General features: G+C 40.4%; 1 protein-coding gene across 1 annotated transcript in view; it reads right to left on the bottom strand.

The window, feature by feature from the left end:
• ZFAND3 (zinc finger, AN1-type domain 3) overlaps nucleotides 1–13,129 on the bottom strand; it is a 232,361-nt gene that overhangs the window by 31,727 nt on the left and 187,505 nt on the right. The gene's annotated exons all lie outside the window — the stretch shown is intronic.

Here is a 13,129-nt window from a genome sequence, read left to right as displayed (position 1 = left end):
GTTTCTGTTAAATCACCTCTAGAAGGGAGTCTCCTACTAAATGGTCTTCTTCAAAATCATCCAGATGATTCTCATCCCTCTGCCACCTCTGCCCTGGTCTAAGCCATCACCATTTCATTCAGCCTAGTGTAAGAGCCTCTTAACTCGTCTCCCTGCTCACCACCTTGCCCCTGTAGTCTACGCTCCAAATGGCAGCCAGGTGAGCCCATTAAAAACCAAGTTAGAATTACGTTACTTTCCTGCTCAAAATCCTCTAACAGCTCCCCTTCTCAGGGTTAAGAGTCCCAATACTTACTATGACCCTCAGGGCCCCACGATTTGTCCTCCCCTCACCTCCTGCTGCTTTCTCCCTTGCTCCCTCCATACCAGCCTCCTTATTATCTTCTAACTCTGGGCCTCTGGACCTTCTGCTCCCTCTGTCTAGAACACTCTTCATCCAGATCTACATGGGATCCTCATCTCTTCTAAGTCTTTGCCCCAAAGTCACATTTTCTTTTCTTTTTTCAGTTTTATGTTACAAGGTCACATTTTCAATGAAGGTTTCTTCCTTGATCATCCTATCTAGACCACACAATACGCCTAGCACTTCTCTCTTTCCTTGCTTTATATTCTTCCACAGCACTTATCTTTTAACATTATCCCCTAGAAGAACGCAAACTTCAAGAGGGCAGGAAATTTCACCAGCTTTGTTCACTGACATGCCCTCCGTGTCTACAGCTCAATAAATTTCCTGAATGAATGAGTCTTCTCCTAGGCAGTCCTGATTTTCTATTTAAAGTGGCTCTAGTGAGAAGCCACAGCCGGTAGCATGTATTTTAGTGAAGGCTGTCTGTGTGTCTTTCCCTAGCCTCCGTGTGTGTGCGGAAGATGCTGCACTTCACCCACCACGGCCCACCCACACCGACAGCGATGATGGCTTGCTCACAGTCCGCCAGCCCCACTGCACTGCACACTGGCACGCAGAGGCCCCACACCATTCTTAGCAATTGTAAACTTCATTTTTCATCTCAGTTAATTCTTCCAGTCCTACGTGACATTTTCCCCCAATACAAACCAACTAAATACAGCCTTTGATGAAAGCAATTGAAACCAAGTTTAGCCTATTTCCCAGCTCAGCTGAGCAAAGTTGTCCAAACCCAGTCTGTGTGGTGACTGAGGCAGCCACAGACACGGCAGGCCCCCTCTTCCTTTTTCCTCAAGAGCAACAAAAGCAACAATCTAAATGTAAATCATTACAAAGCAGCCAGCCAAAAGGAATTCACCTTGTATGAGCCACACTGCTCTCTGGTGTGTGTGGGGGGGGGGGGGTGCTCATTTTACACAAGCCAGCAATGGCACTATTTATATTAATAACTTTGTTTAGACATACCTTTTTTTTTTTTTTTTGTAACAAAAGAAAATTCTAGAGTAAAAGTCGTAACAAAAAAATGATACTTGTTCTGAGACAAGGTCTAAATTTGAAACATCCTTAGAAGAAGTTATCCCCCGGGGCTGGGTGTCAACACAAGAAAGGGAGGCAGTTGAGGCCTTTTCATCATCAACATGGTTAAAATCTGGAAGGCTTTGGCATGATGCCAGCACACCTCTGATGTAAAAGAGGACCACTCAGAGTGTGAGCTTCTTTCATTCACACCTCTGATAGAACTATGTCTGGAAATGCGGAGTTCACATTCAAAACTCCTTCCACATGAATCTGTCCCAAACTATCAAATGTTCTATCTACCTGTGAAGCACCTGCTTCCATTTCTAAAGCAAACCTTTGCTGCAAGGAGAAGACAATTTAGTTTCAATGTGGCAATAGAGCTAGAAAAAAATAAAAGAAAAAAGAAGAATTCCAGTGTAACAATGCTATTCATAGGCTATTTTCAAATAAGCAAGGAAGTGATATGTGAAGAAAATATTTTTTAATGTACGATTCCTATGACTGGGGAAATGGAATTCATATTTACATTATCATAACTGGTCAACAAACAGCATCCCCTTGATGGGACCCCCAAAAGCCAGGAGGCCTGTCCAGTCCTGACCTCTTTTCCTCTTAATTCCCCACTTTAACTGACCAACAAGCATTCAATAACAACACTAAGGAATAAGTCTACGTGGACCTGTGCTGAAATTTTCCTTTAATCATTCCACATTAACACAAAGACCACTGAGTTGTTTGTTGTGGTTGGCCAGGCACGGGATGTGCCTGAATGATGGGTCCTGAGGGAGGTTTCCAACGCTGCCACAGCATCTGGCTGCACCGCACTGGCCACCCTACAAGGACACCACTGAGGCCTAGTCAGTCCTCTGAGAGTCAGTGTCCCAGCATCCACGTATACAAAGTCTGAGCCGCAGGAAGCAGTCCTCGATGCTTCTAAACCAAGACAGATAAAATGTCTGCCAGAGTGTGTTACTTTTCAGAATTAAGGAACTATTCCCAAGCATTAAGAGATCCACAACTTTTAAGCTCTGAAATATGCTCATTTACCCTTCCCTCAGTTGATATTCTATTAGACGCCCTCTAATGGTCCCTACCACAATGAGAGAGGGGAAATAAGCTCCCCAAACTGTTTACCATCCTCTACATGCTGCCATCCAGGAAGCTGAGGGTGTTATATATAATTTCTTGGAGAAGCCAGCCATTCTTTGGCATTTTCTCACAAGTCAACTTAGTGTTTTAATTAGAAGCTAATGAAGTAAACAACAGTCTACAGGATCATCGTCAGCATAAGAAATTTATATTTCCTCTGCTAATTACCTAATGAAACCTTGTGCCATAGGGTGAGTTGCCTAAATAAGAGAAACATGTCCAGGGCAAGGATTCTAATTATATAATAATGAACTAAATAATTCAACTATTCAAATTATAAGTTTTATGTCAGTTAGAAAAAGACTATCAGAAAAAAAAAGATCCAAAATGGTTAATATTAAAGGAACCATCTACTTTCCATAATGAATAAACTTTGATTATTTATTTTTTGCTCACAAATATCACTCCTGTTACCTTGAAGCATTTTCAATTTCCCAAACAATGACAGAAAACATCTAATAGTCTACTTACACACTCTGAACCAGGGCAGTAAGGGTTAAACGTGGAGAGAAAGGTGAGCAGAAATAACTCTTACACAGCTCTAACTGTCAGAAGAACAGAGTCCTTGCAAGGAGCATGCTCATTAGCAGCAGGAGGAGCTGCCATGGCAAAGCCAGAAACTGCTCCCACCCCAGGAGGTAAGAGTGACTTCTAATTAAGGTCCTTCATAAAGGGCCAACAAAGCAGATTTTTTTCCAGTATGCCTTTTCTTAAGAACATAATCTAGTCTGGATATACCCACGCAGAGCTGTCACACTCCCACGCCAGGTTCACAGCTCTTGGTACTCACCAGATCCCCCTCCTCTTTCTCTGCCAATGTTTAACAGAATAAGAAAGATATCGCATCGGATCTTCTAGTACAGCAGTCCCCAACCTTTTTGGCACCAGAGACCGGCTTCATGGAAGACACTTTTCCACAGGGGGCGGAGTGGGGGTGGCGATGGGGAGCAGCTGTAGGCGCTGTAAATACCTATGAAGCTTCCCTCACCCGCTGCTCACCTCCTGCTATATGGCCCAGTTCCTAAGTTTCATGGAAGACAATTTTCCCACAGCCTGGGGGCTAGAGGAGAGGACAAGGCGCCAGAGCTCAGGTGGTGATAGCTCAGTTCCTAACAGGCCACTGACCGGTACTCTGTTGGGGACTGCAGTTCCAGTCAAAGAAAAGTCTGATCACAAAGCATAACGTGATTAAATAAGGAAGGAATATCTTAAGAAAAAGTATCTTGCCGATAGCTTTCTTGGTTTGAATGTAACCACTGCTTAATTTGCAAAAGAGAAACAAGTACTGCATAGGTGCCCCTCAGTATCCTCCGGGAATTCGTTCCAAGGTCCCCCCACAGATACCAAAAGCCAAGGATGCTCAAGTCCCTTATATAAAGTGGCGTAATATTTGCATATGACCTAAGCACATCATCCCGTATACAGCTGACTTTTGAACAATCTGGGGGCGTGGGGTGCTGACCCCCCGCACAAATTTGCATATGTGAAATAACTTCTGACTTCCCCCAAACCGAACTACTGCGAACACCGTACTGTTGACTGGAAGCCTTATGGGTAACATAAACAACCGACTGACATGTTTTGTATGTTATCTGTAATATATACTGTATTCTTACAATAAAGTAAAACAGAGGAAAAAATATTAAGAAAATCACAAGGAAGAGAAAATATATTAACTATTCATTAAGTGGAAGTGGATCACCATCATAAAGAGCCTCATCCTTGTCTTGAAGTTGAGCAGGCTGAGGAGGAGGAGGAGGAGGAGGAGGACAAGGAGGGTTTGGTCTTGCTGTCTTAGGGATGACAGAGGGGGAGGAAAATCTAAGTGGACCCACACAGTGCAACCGCCATGCTGTTCAAAGGCCACTACTTTAAATCACCTCTAGATTATAATACCTAATACAAAGTCAATTTTATATAAATAGTTGTTATATTGTATTGTTTAGGGAATAATGACAAGAAAGTCTGTACATGTTCAGTACAGATGCAACCATTCATTTTTTCCCCCCAAATATCCTCAACCCATGGTTGGTTGTATCCATGGATGTGGAACCAACAGATATGCAGGGCTGACTATGCAGTGGTTTTAAAAACATATAATCTGAAGAGAAGAATTCTTCTAATTGTACTTTCCTAGCTGATGGCAGAAAGCAGTGGTAAGACTTTCAATTTTGAAATTGTTTTTCAACTGGAAAGACTGACTGGAGACAACAAACAGAGCTACTTCCTTTAAAATTCTGTTTTGTCTCTGACAGAAATTCATATTTGTTCCTTACTGTCACTGTTCTTGTCTTTATTACTCATGTTCTCTCCTGAAAATTTCCAAATAAATTGTGTCAGGCCTGTCAGAGTTGAATCCCAATCTCTCTTAATCTCTTACCACTGTGCCGCCGGCAGCCTGCACACACCCCAGGCTGCTAACCACAGCTGTGGCTTTCTGACATCTCAGGTGGGCTCTCAGACCTGCGCAAGCCAACACTCACGACATGGGAGAACAGGAGAAGGAAGCAGCAACAAAGAGAAGAAAGCCTTCTCCTAGTCCCTTCGCCCACACCTTTTCTTAGTCTATGAAAGAAAGATGAATCTGTTTAATCTCAGGCTCTATGACAGCTTTTGAGGTACTCAATCAGTTTTTTTAGAACCTATCACAGTCTCTTGACAGATTGACATTTATGATCCCAACAGCCATGTGCAAACATCAGTAAGAGCAATAATTAATGAACCGTCACACATCACTGCTGTCTCTCCTTCCATGTGAAAGGAGCTTAAGCTGTTAAAACCTCTGTCCACGAAAAATACCACTCTCTCATTGGAAAAACTGATAAAAAGAGGCTTGGAAAACCTGTTTCACAGGTAACTTCTCACTGTGTTTCTCCTCATGCTTCACCTTCAGAGTAGACGCAAGGATGAGAGCCAGCCTCTTCTGGCATTTTACTCTGTGTGCCATGAAAGACTCTAGGAGAGAAAACTCCCCCATTACTCATTAAATTTTTTTTCCCCACGTCATTTGGGATTTTCCCTTCCTTTCTTATCTTCCTAATGGCCTTAGAATAACTTTGGATTAACGTGCCTGTTGAAAAGCCATTCCATGGACAGAGAATGAGGTTCAACAGGCTGATCATTAAAATTTTGTGGAGAATGCCATAATCTTCATTTAATATGGAGATGCATCTAGCTTGAAATACACCTGAGATGCCATGTCCTGGATCATAACCATTTTAAAAGTCAGTTGTTCACAAACTACTAGGCAGTGTAATTCCTAAGCATTAATCCCTCTCTCCGGCTGGGAACACAAGATTGGGAGATCTGGAGTGGCTGATCAGCAGGGCTGACTATCTTGGGAGTCTCTGTCCTTCACAGAATGCTCAAGAAACATAAGGTATCAGAAATCTTCCTGGGGCTAATCGTTATCATCTATCTGATTTTGGTCCTTGTGACAGCAATGCAGAAGCTGCTTCTGAAGTGACTCTTTTGGCTGGAAGACAGCATAACGAGCAGCAGAATACACAGAAGTCGGGAGTCATGATAATCTGTGCCATTCAGGAGATAGGTACCCACATACCCCAAAGGCATGTTTTATTTCTACTTTGTTTTTCTTGCTGTGTTGTCCAGGCTAGTCTCGAATTCCTGGTCTCAAGCGATTCTCCTTCCTTGGCTCCCTAAGTGTTGGAATTACAGGTGTGAGCCACCAGTGCCTGGACCAAGGCATGTTTTAAAGACTAGGATTAGATATCTCACTTCCTCACAACCCACCCTCCCCTCCAATTCCTGATGCACAAGAAGCTGGAAGCTTATTTTGGTGGTACACACCTTGATACCAGAAACAAGTGATTATGAATTCATCAAAAGATCAAGTAGCAGAAGCTAACAGGCCATAGGGAGAAAGCTATTCATCAAATAAAACAATCTTAAATAAAAGTCATGACACCAGAGTCCAACAGTTACAAAGAACAGAGTTTTCACTCCAACTTTTCTTTCTCACCTGTATGCCTTCTATTTCTTTTTGCTGCCTGTTGTGCAGGCTAGGCTTTCTAGTATAATGCAGAATAGGAGCGTTGAGAGAAGACACCCTTGTCTTGTTCCCAGCCTTAGGGGGAAAGCAGTCAGTCTTTACTCAACCTTTTATTTTAAAAAATTTCAAACATAGAGCAAAGTTGAAAGAATAATACAGTAATCACCTGTGTACACTCCATTCAGATTCAACAATTGTTAACATTTTGTCATATACCTTAAACTCTCCCTTTCATATTTATACTTTTCCTTCCCCGAACCATTTGAAAATAAGTTGTAAATATCAAAATACTTCACCATGGAATACATACACATCTACTAATGAGGACTATCCTTACATGGCAAAATTATCACACCTAAGAATACTAAGAATAATGCCCAGTATCATCTGATATTCAGTCCATATTCAAATTATCCTCATTGTTCTTAAAGGCATGTCCAATCAAGTTTCATGTATTACATGCAGCTCTTACGTCTAAGTCTCTTTTAATCTAGAACAGCATGTTCCTCAAACTGTTCATTCATTCAAATAACACAGACCTTCTGAACAGTTTTTTCTGTGGAATATGCCACAGCCTGGATTCCTCCCTTCTTCCGTTCTTTTTCTGCCTTTCTTCCTTTCCTATCTATCTATTGATCTATCAATCAATCTGTGGTATCATTTAACTTTTAAGAAAGATTTTTAATTGTACACCTCCTCTGCTACGTATTCAGAACCAGAAATGTAAAACCTTCAGCAGACACCTAACAAGCTCACGCTGTTGGAGGGTTGGCACAAGTGAAGGGAGGTACTGTGGAATCAGCCCCATTTCTATTGCACCTTGGCGGTGGGGGAAGAATGCTCTTCCTCCGACTGCCTCCACTGCACCTCTGCTACACACTGGACGTCAGGATATGGTTCACCTGTGCCTTGGCAAGGAGTGGATGCTTAAGCAAACATTAGGAGATGCGCTAGCTACTAGTGCTCTCAACCATGATTTGTTTTAGTCTGATGGCATTCCCTGTGACTAAAATTTATCCCAGGGAGCCACACAAATCATTCCTCCAATTATCTCCTTTCCAATGGCCTCCTGGCCTTTTTCTGATTGCCCTTCGCCCCCTTACTGACTCTACCCTGTTGTTAATAGTTGCTATAATACATCTCTTCATAGCTATATCACTCAACTTTCTAAAATTCTTCCTTATTTTAAACCTAAGAAAAAATTTCACCAGATTAGAAAACAAAAGCTAAGGAGGTTCATTTGTAAAAATAACCACAACGCCATTTAGTGCAATAACATTCCCAGTTTATTTAATCTGTTTAATTTATATACGACTCTAGATTAATGGCCACTCTGTTCAGGGCCACGACGAGTCAGTATTTCTCAGCACCCACTGTGTGCCAGGCACTGGGCTTTGAACTGGCAGATCAAAATCCTATGGCAGTGATCTCTCCCCTCGAGAAGGCCACAATCCAGAAGGAAAGCTGTATAAACAAATAAATCTAGAGTATAGTACATGGTATATTAATATATGAGTGGAGTGCTATGAACACAAAAAGCAGAAGTGATAAAACCTAGGGGGAGGGATGATTAAGAAGTAGACAAGGGAAAGGTCAGAAAAGGTGCCTCCTGAATTTAAGAACTATATTATATATATGTAGACAGACGATTTCCAGCTCATACTTGTCAACCCTGCATTCTTTTCTGTAAGGCCTGCCTTTCAGAATATAATCTGTATATAAGTTGTTGCTCATCTACCTTCTTCTCTTTACCCCAAATCATCAACTAAATAGACCATTTCACAGTCTAAGGAGCAGAGGCAATTGGGGAATGCCGGTTTGGTGGGCTTTTAGGGAAATAAAGCTGTTGTTTATCTTTCCCCTCTCCTTGACTCCAACTAGTTCAGTTTTTCCCTGGGGGTTCATGAGCATCTCACTAAAATGTGAATGGTCAGCTCACAGTTTTCCTTCCATGATGTTTATTTACCTCAATATTGGTCTATCTGTTCAGACACACACACACGGCTTTTATTGTCAATTTTTCTCTCTCAGGAATCTTCCAAGCCCATTTTCTTTTTATTATTAAATGTTTTATTTTGAGATAATCATAGGTTCTCATGTAGTTAGAAGAAATAATACAGAGAGATCCCATTTATCCTTCACCGAGTTTTCCCCAATGGTAACATCTCACAGAACTCTAGGACAGCATCACAGCCAGGATACTGATACAGATACCATCAAGACACGCAACATTCCCATCACCACCAGGATCCCTCATACTGCCCTTTTACAGCCATGCTTACTTCCCTCCCTTCCCCCTCGGTCCCTGGAACCCCCGATCTATCCTCCATTTCTATAATTCCGTCATTTCAAGAACGTCATCTATATGCACATATAAGTGGAATCATATGGTACATAATCTTTTGTCCAAGCTCATTTTTAAGGCCACTCATCATAGCAGGTGAATATGACAAGAGATTCTTTAAGTTAAGCTTCCATAATAATTGCAATAATGAACACTAACACAAAGCACTTATTCTTACCAGTACTTTCTAAGTGCATCTACATATAGTAACTCACTTTGATTTTATAACAAGGCTATGAGGTAGGTACTATTATATTATTACCTGCATTTCACAGATGAGGAAACTGAGGCACAGGTAAAGCAAACTGCCCAATGTCACATACACAGCTAGTAAGTAGAAGAGTTAGAATTTGAACAGACAGCCTAGTCTCGAGTCTTTGCTTTTAATCACCATACTATCATGTCTCCAATAGTTGTTACATTCTAAGATTCTAATTCTGCTCTCCCATGAGAGCACCTTACCATGAAGACAAGTTTGTGTTACTTTCTATGTATACAAAGACCCAGCTGTCTCTGGGATGCGGTAGGGACAGATCCCGGGCCAAACAGGGGGACGAAAACAAGGTCCTCTCTCTGTTCCACACAGACTCCTCTTTTCCAAATGACTGTCAGTTTCTCCAGGATACATCTCTGTTGAATAATTCTACTTGCCCTTTGCTCTTAGAATATAAGATAATTTCTCATATCACTTTCTTTCTACTCCTGCTAACTCTCTGGATTCTGTGGATTGTAGTCATAGTATTTAATTTATATAAAATCAGCTTTATTCTTTCTTTTTTGATGTGCTTTGTTCCATCTGTCATATCTTGGGCTTATATTGGATGTAGACACTCACATGTTATTTTTTACAACTCTATCCACAAAAGTTTCTTTACTGATTATTTGTAGGATGGCACAGAACAGATTCTTCCAATAGCACAGGAAAAGGTGAATACTTCCATTTGAAATTTTATTCTCTTAATAACCAGATAAGGCCAAACATGTCTTCTTGGCTTTATATGGGCCCCACAGGCAGAAGTTAAAGCTTCCTCTTCTTAACCACTCTCACAGCCTCCCATAGCTCAGGTACCAGGTCTCTTACACCCTCCTCTTTTGCAAAGAGACCTCATACACTAGGGTGTAAGAGACCTGGTAGATGAGCTGTGGGAAGCTATGGGGGTGGTTAAAAAGAGGAAGGTGCGGGGTTCATTTGAAAAACTGCAGCTACTATCCCTGTTTCTTAAGTGCCATTTCCACTGCACTAATTAATGAAAGGGAATCACCAGGAGCTAAACCCACAAAGAGGGAGCTGGTCAGCAGAACCTGTCAGGCCAGCAACACAGCAGTCATCCTGTGTGGTTGATACTGGGCCTAACGTCACTTCCTTGTTTTACCTTCTTCATTAGCAAGATATCTCCTGCACGTGCAACTAAACCACATTACTTTTTCCCATAGATGTTTCAGTTCTCATCACGACTAACGAATCACCCTCAATAGATGACCTTTCCTTTTAATAACATGTTTGGGTATTTTAGAGTTCAGTAACATTACAATGCATTGATGTTAAAAAATATTACATTTATAGCATCAGTACACCACAGAAGAAGTTAGCACTACTAAGGTACAGCAAAACAGATAAAAAGCAAGATTAAGAAACCTAGAGAAAGATCTACTTCTAAAAGTACACATGCCCAAATGCTGTAATTTCTGTTCCTTGACCACAATCAGTCTATGATGAGAGTTCAAAGACTCTTACAATAAGACTAGTTTTAAACTTCTGTTCTACTATCTTTTCCAATATTACCAGAAAAGTAAGATCAGTCAAGATGTATTTTTCATCTATCTAAACAAAGAGAAATTTGAGAGGTCCATAAAGTAGCTATACATCCAAATTTATTTTTATATTCAGTAAGTCTTTACTTAATGTCAACAGGTTCTTAGAAACTGCAACCTTCAGGGAAACATACAGCAGGTCCTCAATTGAGGTCGTTTTGTTGTAAAGCTGATGAGAAAAAAATTGGTTTTGTCATACATTTGTTTTACTTACAGTCACAGTTTCCAAGAGTCTATTGATGACCTTAAGTGAAGACTTACTATAACTGTGTATAAAATGGGCAATGCTGTTTTCATTTGCTTAGAACACTCACACAGAAGTTAAACTTCCTAAAAATATGGAACCAGTCTTCCATGTACTCTGTAGTTATATGAAGCCTAGAAGTTTTCAAATTATGCCTTATAAAATTATATAATTTTTTTGAGCAGCTGGGTAATATCTGTTCCTATGGCCACTTCCTCTTACTGTTGACTTATATTTGAAGAGGCCTGGAGGGAAGGGACAGGCCGGAAGTCTTAAAGTAATGTTGTACCCCAATATCTTGGTTTCCAAAGTGTGGATGTCTTGTCCAGGGGTTAACTTGATCTGGTACTGGGTCCTTTATGAAGAAACACTGAGTACAGGGGTGGGGAAATGGGTAAAGATGAATGAGACACTAATTGAAGTAAATTTTCTGAATTTTTGTTAAAAGCACACATACAGACAAAAAGTCAGTCTCATTCAAATCATCTTACCCCTACGAAGTTTAACTGTCCTCCCCGTGGGTGTTTTAATCTTCCAATTGTTTTGTCTGACTTATAATGAATCAGCTATGTATGTTTAGTACTCCAGTAGTGCTCAACAACAAGATGATGATGATGATGATGATGATGATGATGATGATGGTGATGGAGGAGGAGGAGGAAGAAGAAGGAAAAAGATTTCTATAACAGGACAAGTTCCTAATGATGGTAATCTTGCAATAGGAGACTGTCATCCTGTGGGATATACTTCAGGTTTAATGTACAGGAAAAATGTTTCAACGTTTATATTTTGCTGTTTAAAAAAATCAGCTTGAATGCATAACTGAGTAGATGCTAAAATTAAATAGCTGATTTGTTTTTAAACTATTTTTGTTTCTAATTTAGCATCAGCTTAATTCAGTTCCTTTCCCTACCTATCATTTAGTTTCTTCTACCCAAAATCTAATCCTTTGACTCATTACTCTCAAGGCAAATCCTTAAGCTTATAAAAAAAATAACTTCTGTGCCTCATTTTAACTCCTTCTTATATGAGGCTAAATGAACCTAAAGTTAGATGTCTTCTAGTATATTAGGACACAGAGTGCCCAGAGAAAGTTTTGCACCTTTTCTTCCCCCTGAATGAGTGTGTTAGGTGTTCCTTACTCAGGGATGCGTCAGTGCTGATGGAGGCACTGCCAAGTGTGTAGAAGGTTGGGGAGTGCTGCAGAAATTGCCTTAAGAAAATGGTTTATAAAGGAAAGAGAAATAACCTTATTCGTAAAACGAGCAGCTGGAAAATCAGAGGCAAAAAACTCTGCATAAAAACTATCAACACAAACATTGTCTTTTGTCCATATCTGAACCATGTGAGAAGCAAGTGCCTAACATTTTAACTTCAATTCAGTTTTGCTCAACTCTCGTTGCTGAAACAATTATTGATTATCAAGTGCCTAACATTTTAACTTCAATTCAGTTTTGTTCAACTCTCTTTGCTGAAACAATTATTAATTATCAAGATGTCCTATGAACACTATGAACAACAGTACTAAAAATCAACTACATATTAATGCTAAGTTCCCAATTTTGACAATGGTACTACAGCTATGTAGGATAAATCCTTGATTTTAAGAATTACACACTGAAGTGTACTACAAAAGGGTATCAAGTCTGCAACTTATGCAAATGATTAGGGACATGGATATAATACACACACACACACACACACACACACACACATGTACACAGAGAGAAAGCGATAAGGCCAATGTGGTAAAATGTTAACATTAGGGAATCTGAGTAGGGGGTATTTGAGAATTTGAGAATCCCTGTAACTTCTGAAGTCTGAAATTATGTTTAAAAAGAAAAAAACCCTACAATTATAGTCCCAAATAGTCAGTCATACTTAGAGATGAATGGCTACAAGTGCCTGCTGAATTCCTTCCCAGAAATGTTGACACTACTGAGGTCTGATGGGAAAGTACATGACAACATGGTTGTAGCAGGTAATCAACAGTAAGGTCAGCAAATGGAAGCCAAAAGAAGGCTGGTGTGGCAGTTTTGATCTCAGATAACTTGGTTTTTTATTTTTTTTTTTTTTGAGACAGAGTCTCACTCTTTTGCCCGGGCTAGAGTGAGTGCCGTGGCATCAGCCTAGCTCACAGCAACC

The sequence above is a fragment of the Propithecus coquereli genome, unplaced genomic scaffold, assembly GCF_000956105.1.
Source record: "Propithecus coquereli isolate 6110/MARCELLA unplaced genomic scaffold, Pcoq_1.0 Scaffold574, whole genome shotgun sequence".
NCBI classification, from domain to species: Eukaryota; Metazoa; Chordata; class Mammalia; order Primates; family Indriidae; genus Propithecus; species Propithecus coquereli.
This window is presented reverse-complemented; position numbering and strand designations above follow the sequence as displayed.